Here is a 7,358-nt window from a genome sequence, read left to right on the forward strand (position 1 = left end):
TGTGTGTGTGTATTTTAAGCATCTTTTGTGGTTTCTATTTCACTTAAATATTCACACAATGGGTTACAATTGTTTTTACTCTATATTGCAACCTGAGGTAACTTTTAAGTTTGCTGTCACTTTTCCAACATTTAATTTCCTTTAAAATCATAGTCCAGAAACTCACAGTGACAGGAAAAGTTATGTGGGAGATGTGTTTCCCTTCCAGTTGTGTCAGAGGCTCACAGTGAGAAGTGGGATTTGACCTTAATAACAATGTTATTTCCACACTGTGAGTGAAACAATCCCCTATGTTTCCTCTTATGTGGGAGAACAAAAAGCCACAGATGGAGATAGTCGGGGTTGGGGCAAAGAAGGGTCGCTGAAGCTGTACCATGGTTTCCCACTCTCTCCCCACACCTCAGTGACACCCTTTGGGGGTGCTCTGTGTTTACCGTGCTCTGTGGCTGAGGCCTGGGACTGGTTAACCCCAAGAGAATTCCTGGCTGTTAGCATTAATTTATGGGCTATACCACTCAACACAAATACCAGCCCCACTCCTGAGGGAAGGTTTGGGTGGGAGCAGCCAGAAGGGAGGCAATGGCAGAACAGGGGCCTCGAAGCTCGGAGGAGGTAGGACTCCTGTGGATTACCCAAGAAGTTCCATGGAGTTTGCCACTCACCCCCTGTCAGTCCCAATGTGCAGGAAAGTGTGGACCCCCACATTCCTATGGAGCAATCAGGTGGAATCTCTGACTCCAAACACTCACTTGCCTGTCTGCTGCAAGGGAATAAGGAATACACAATTTAGTGGACAATCAAGCCTTGAAGAAATGTGTATTGCGCACACACACACACACACACACACACACACACACACACACCTTACAGTCCTTATTGACACAAACCCCTCCTTGAAGTAAAGACACATAAAATCCACACATCTGTTTACATTAACTGTGTAATACTGGGTGTGTAGGTGTGTGATAGTCCGGGTGTGTAAATTGGGTTGGGGAGATATTTTAATGTTCTATTACTGGAGCGTTGTATCTCTGTGGTAGGTATTGTTCATGTGTCTAGACCAATGGAAGATGTCAATTAAAATTCATCTGGTATAGTCACACTTTACACGTTCCACGTGGTACAAGAAACAAGATCACCTCTCAGGATTTTAAGTATCAGGGGGTAGCCGTGTTAGTCTGTATCTACAAAAACAACAAGGAGTCTGGTGGCACCTTAAAGACTAACAGATTTATTTGGGCATAAGCTTTCGTGGGTAAAAACCTCACTTCTTCGGATGCATAGAGTGAAAGTTACAGATGCAGGCATTATATACTGACACATGGAGAGCAGGCTCCTTGTTGTTTTTCTCAGGATTTTAGAGTCTTTTAATAAGGAACAGCGTCCCTCCCGCTCCCCCCCCCCCAGCAAAGATTAAAAACAAGGTTGTATTTTTTAACCAAAGGAGCAGGGGGCTGGGCATGCAGACTAGCCAGTGTGCGGATTCCCGCAGGTCTTGGTGAAAGGTGAGAGGAGCCTTTACTGAAAGGACGCCCAGGAAAGGCGGTTTATGAGAAAGAGCCAAGAGACCCTTTTTGCGATCTGCAATAAGACAAAAGTGAGCCCAATTCGACGGTGTGAGTCCATTGAAGTCGCTGGAGTTACACTTCGGAGTAATTTGACCCAATATGTCTTCAGCACAAGGGCGGAAGCTTTGATGTACAGATTAAGGTGTAATTATTTCTCCTGGCTTCTGGACCAGCAAGTGAGGGAAAGCTCTGGGATCTAGCTAGGAGTGAATCACCTACATCCCACCAGCGTCTTCTCCCAACACAGAGAACTTCAGGCTACCAAAAGCCGCTGCCGGTTAATCAAGTGGCCCATTAATCAGTGTGCTGCGTTATCCCGCAGTGACAGGGGGAAATGTGCCATTGTCGGCATAAAGCCAGCGAAGAAATGCCCAGATGGGTGGGAGGGGCACAGATTTCTACCTTGCTGGATAGTCACGCAAAGGCAAGGGGAGATTGTTATTCGACACGCCCCAGACAGACCCCGGCGGGAAATCGCGTGTGAATGACACGAGACTCGAACATGGAGCGACTCCAAGAGATCCTGGTTAGTGCTCTCCTGCAGTGTATGTGTTGTACATGGCAGGCACACAGAGAGCTACGTGCGTGTACAGCTGTGAAGGGAGAGCCAGTGTGTGTCTCCGGGCCCTGTGCTACTGGTGTGCGCCCACCTCTCTTCCTGCTGGCGACGTTAGGAACTGGCTTAGCCGATCCGCTTCGCTTCGCTTCCTTTAAGTTCTTTCCCCTCTGCACGTCGAGTAAGTAGGAGGCGGGAGGGACGCTGCTCCGCGGCTTCCTCTCCCGGCTCTGGAACCAGCGAGCCGAGTTTCCCGGGGTGCGTGCGGATGAGTCATCAAAAGGGAAAAGCGCGATCCACCTTCATTTTCCAGCCCCGAAAGGAAACGCTGCTTCCCGTATTATACAAAACTGGTGCCAACAAGACGGACCCAGGAGTCTATTGTCCTTTTAACAAAGCCACGGTGGAGAAAGACGCCTGAGAAAACAGACTTTTGCAACAGCGAGGCGCTTTTGATCTTTGGGGGGGAAAGTGCAGGTGGTGCGTCCTAGGGGATTGGGGAACACCCCTTCACTGGGAGAAGGGACATACATACACACACACACACACACCTTCATTGGGAGAAGGGAGGTTCACACACGCACACCCCTCCCTTCTGCACGCAGGGGGCTGTCGGCGTGCTGGAAAGCGGCGACAAACACACACACACACCTTTCTCGCCCAGTCTTTTCCCTACGAAGCCAGCGCTGGGAACGCTTCCGTTGTGTGCGACCCAGCGCAAAGGCGTCCAGGCGCCTCTTCCTGCCCCGCGTGCCGGGCGTGCGAAGAAAGCCTTGATCGCTGGATAGAAAGCAGGTGGGACACGTCCCTCTCTTGGGCTCGTGATGATTCGTTCGTGGCTGATGCCCTGAGCGCGAGAGAGTCACTTCCGACGGGGACTTATCTCCCAGGGCTGCGGGGCAGCGAGAGGCTCCCTTATCTGTCTGTCATCGCAATAGTCCCCATCACAGGACTCCCACCAACGCGATTCCTCTTAGCCACCTCTTGCTACATGGAAACTAAACTGGGGGAATAGCCACGGGGCCTGTTACTCCACTGATACAACGGGAAATTGCACCCACGCGAAATCTGCCCCTTGCATGTTTTGACTCCTTTACTAATGGGAGCCTGTCCGCTACTTTTTCACAAATGCGGCGGTTGCTTATCTGGGGGGCAATTGACCAGAAATGGAGCCTTTGCCCCAGCTCGGAAAAAGCACTAAAGCAGAGACCCATGACCCGTTCCCAGCGGGCGCGCAGCACAAGTCCCGCCTGTGCGGATGGACCCGGGATTAGCGCTTGAGTTGGGGATGGTGCCGCAGGATGCATAGCACCAGGAGCACACGCGAGCCGCAGACGTTTCTGAGCAGGAAGAGATAAGTAACATCTCAAGAAGAGCCGCGGGGTTGCCAAAGGCAGCTTGGGAAACACTCCTTCCTGTCAGGGGCTTAAAAAACAAACAAACAAACACACGTACAAGCCCCCAACCCCACCATTCACAAAAGCAGAACCACATTCTGACTTTACCCCCCCATATACAGATCAGGTTAGACCAAACAACTGCAACGAATGCAAAAGAAGGCAGGGCTGAAAATCTTGGCTGTTTTTTCTTCTTTTCATTTATTGTTATAGTTTTCTGTTGTTATCCACAAAGATTCCTAGTAAGAGCAAAGTCCTCCCTGCTTATTGGGACAAAACTCCCATTACAGGATCAGGTCCTTGAATAATTTAGACTATTTGGTCTCTTTTTTTCAATTGCCTCTCTCCCCCAGACTTATCTAGTGACTACAGGATATTAGAGAGACAAGGTCGGGTGAGTTAATATCTTTATTGGACCAACTTCGGTTGCTGAGAGACAAGCTTTCCAGCCACACAGAGCTCTTCCAACTTTCCCACCCCTGAAGAAGAGCTCTATGGGGCTGACACCTTATGGCTCTCACCAATGGAAGATGGTCTAATAAAAGATATTACCTCACCCACTTTGTCTCTCTAATGTCCTGACACCAACAGGGCTACACTACACTGCATCTAGGATTTCAGTTGTTTTTACTGACTCTGATAATCCCTAGTAGACAATTGGCACTTAGGAGAAAATGCAGATAGTTTTTGAAAATGTGCATGCCTGAAATCAAAAAGGAAACATGATGTTCCTCTTTTACACCCTTAAAGAGAACGGACAATAGCTGGTTTGCCGGAAATCCTTGGGGATCATTGAGAACATATAAGAAGGACCCCGATCAGGTTTTAGTGTAAAAACAATTGGATTCCCTAAGTAAGAACAGAAAATTGTTTTTTTCTGAAGTCCTGTGCACAGCAACAAAGAGTCCTGTGGCACCTTATAGACTAACAGATGTATTGGAGCATAAGCTTTCATGGAAAATATCCATTACATGCGTCTGACGAAGTGGGTATTCACCCACGAAAGCTTATGCTCCAATACATCTGTTAGTCTATAACGTGCCACAGGACTCTTTGTTGCTTTTTACAGATCTAGACTAACACGACTACCCCTCTGACACTGTGCACAACAGTAAGCCGTGACCATTTTCTGTATCCTCTGCAAGGAAATAACCAGCTCCTCAGGGCTCGAGGGAGAGATACACACTCCTCCTACAGATGGATTTTTTGTACCATCTCTTGCCTCAGATCTCAATGATCCTGGTTCACTTTCCTTCTCTGCCATAGACTCCTGTGACCTTGAGCAAGTATCTGTCTGTGCCTCCTGTCCCCCTGGGTAAGAGGATAAGTAAAATCATATGGTCCTTCCCTACCTCACAGGGAGGTTAGGAAAATACATTAACAATTCTGAGGTGCTCAGATACTATGGCCGTGGGGGCTATACCTGTGGTCTAAAATACTCACATGGTGTTGCATAAGGGAGGATTTTCGTTTTTAATTATTACTATCTAATATTTGCATTAAATTAGTGCTTAGAGGCCCCAGTCAGGGATCAGGTCCCCAATGTGCTAGGCACTTCTCACAAAGAAAATGAAGAGACAGTCCTTGCCTCAAGGAGTTTACAGCTTAAGTATAGGATGGGAAACTAAGCTGGATACAACACAGAGATGGGAGGAGCACAGGTAACATTGAGACTGTTGTGATAAGTGTAAGAAGCAGCAGTCATTGCACACAGGCAGCATGATTGTTGTGAAGGGTTTTGGAGGCCTGCTGGCCTGAGTTTCAATGTTAAGCTCTTAAATATGAGGATTTCCCCCCTAGCTTTTATTAAAGGCTGATCACCAATGTTAGACACATGATCTGGAACATAACCACTATCATCACAACACTAAGTCAAAAAACTAACACAGTGGACTGTGACTCATGGTGCAGCTCACATGGTGATGGATAACCAGCCCCTCCAGGCTTCCAGTTGCTTCTACAGCTGTCCAGGTTCTTCATGGGGAAAAAAATTCCAGTTGTAAAAAGTATCTGAAAACAAGGAGGATGAGCCCCTAGTAGCCACTGCTTTATGGACTCCATCCCACTGCCTCTGAAGCCAATGGGATTCTTTCCATTGACTTCAACAGGAGATAGATGAGGCCATTTGAAAGAGGAGAGGAAACAGGAGCCACCACTGGAAGAGTTAAAAATAGCTAAATGCTTTCCTATCACTTTTCCATGTAAGCTCTTGCTGAAGTTGCCACAGGGATGCTGTGTGATCATGAAGCAGAAGGAAGGTGTCCAGGCAATAATCTCTCTCTCATGAGGTAGCCCATGCTATGGAAAAGCCTGAGAATCCCTGCTTTAGACAACCCTATGTTACAAATCCAGTTAGGGAGAATCTTGTCAAGTGCAGCAACAGGGAAATTGAGGCACAGAGTGGTGCAGTGAATTCCCCATGTTCACATAGCAGGTCAGTTGCCGAGCCAGAAATAGAACCCTGATCCCACTGGGCCATGCTGCCTCCCTATGTAGGCTTATAAAATTGAGGAACTGGCCACTTTGTGGTTATTTAAGATCTGTCATTTTTAAAACAGTAAATGTAAGGAAAATGCAGCTTGAAAGATGATTCTGGTTTTACTTTTGTTTTTCTGCACATCACAGAAACTTGGGACGTGACAGCAAAAGTTAGCAGAGAACAGGACAAAAAATTAACTGTTCTTCTTCCTTATCCTTGCCCCTCCCTTCCACCATGAGCTGTTGCTCAACCTGCCAAAGAGAAAAACCAGTGCTTTCTCCAGAAAAAGGAGAAGAGAATATTGCCTGGTTTTATTGTGCAAAATATGTAACTATTTCTGGAGACAAAACCACCATAGATGTAACTGAGAGGAAAAGGAAAATTCTTGCAATTGTCTATTCACCTATGAATGAAAAGAAAGTTAAAAGTGTAATTAATAATGCATTCACTTTGCACTTATAGTGCATCCTCCATTTGAGGATCTCAAAATACTTAAGATAATCTATTAATGTAAGACCTCCAATGGCCCTCCGTGGGGGGTGTCCTTATTCCCATTTTCTGAATCTGAATCCTTCCTACACTGCGAGATGTTGTTTGAGGCATAAACAAGGCTCTGCCATCCCCATCTGTCCTGGGCAGCTCTTTGCATGTCCTCAATCTTGCTAAGTCCCATAAATGTTCCTTCTCTGTGTGCTGTTTGATGGAGGGATTTTCTCAGTCAGCTCCTTTTCTATGTTCCTCTAGCTACACAATAGCATGCCTGCCGTGTGTCCCAGATAGAGCGTCATTCTTAACATGTGTCCCAAATATTCCCATCTTCTTTTCTGGATAACTCTAGGCATGAGGGGTTATTGAATTCTGATGAATCTCAGCATTGGTTATGAATTCATTGCATTTCATAACTAGTATTTTCCGGAGGCATTTGCTTGTAAAGGCATTTAGACAGTTTGTACCTTTGGTGGATTTCCACTTTTCTCATCCATCTCTTCAGAAATAACATTTGAGTTGAAGATTTGAAGTCTGGTCTGTAAGTTGTAGAAATCTTGGTTAAACTGATAAATGCAGCTGCCCCCTTCCCAATTTGTGACTGTAGCGATGCACGACTCACCCCTGCGGCACCTCCTGCTGGTGACTTCCGGGAATTAGCTCGTTCCAGCTCCGGAGCGCCCTCTGCAGGCCAGTGATCCACCTGTCCTCTGGCCTCCGTGTCCCTCCCTGGACCCCGGTGCCCTTTTACCTGGGGTGCTGCCCCCTAGCAGTAACCCCTCAGTCTTACGGTCTCCCTTCCCTGGGGAACCCCCACCCACTATCCCCACCTCGCCTCAGTATAAGGCTACCGTCAGTCATCGTCTAGCCCC

Source organism: Terrapene carolina, unplaced genomic scaffold, assembly GCF_002925995.2.
Source record: "Terrapene carolina triunguis isolate 2854851 unplaced genomic scaffold, T_m_triunguis-2.0 Scaffold139, whole genome shotgun sequence".
In the NCBI taxonomy this organism is placed as follows: Eukaryota; Metazoa; Chordata; order Testudines; family Emydidae; genus Terrapene; species Terrapene triunguis.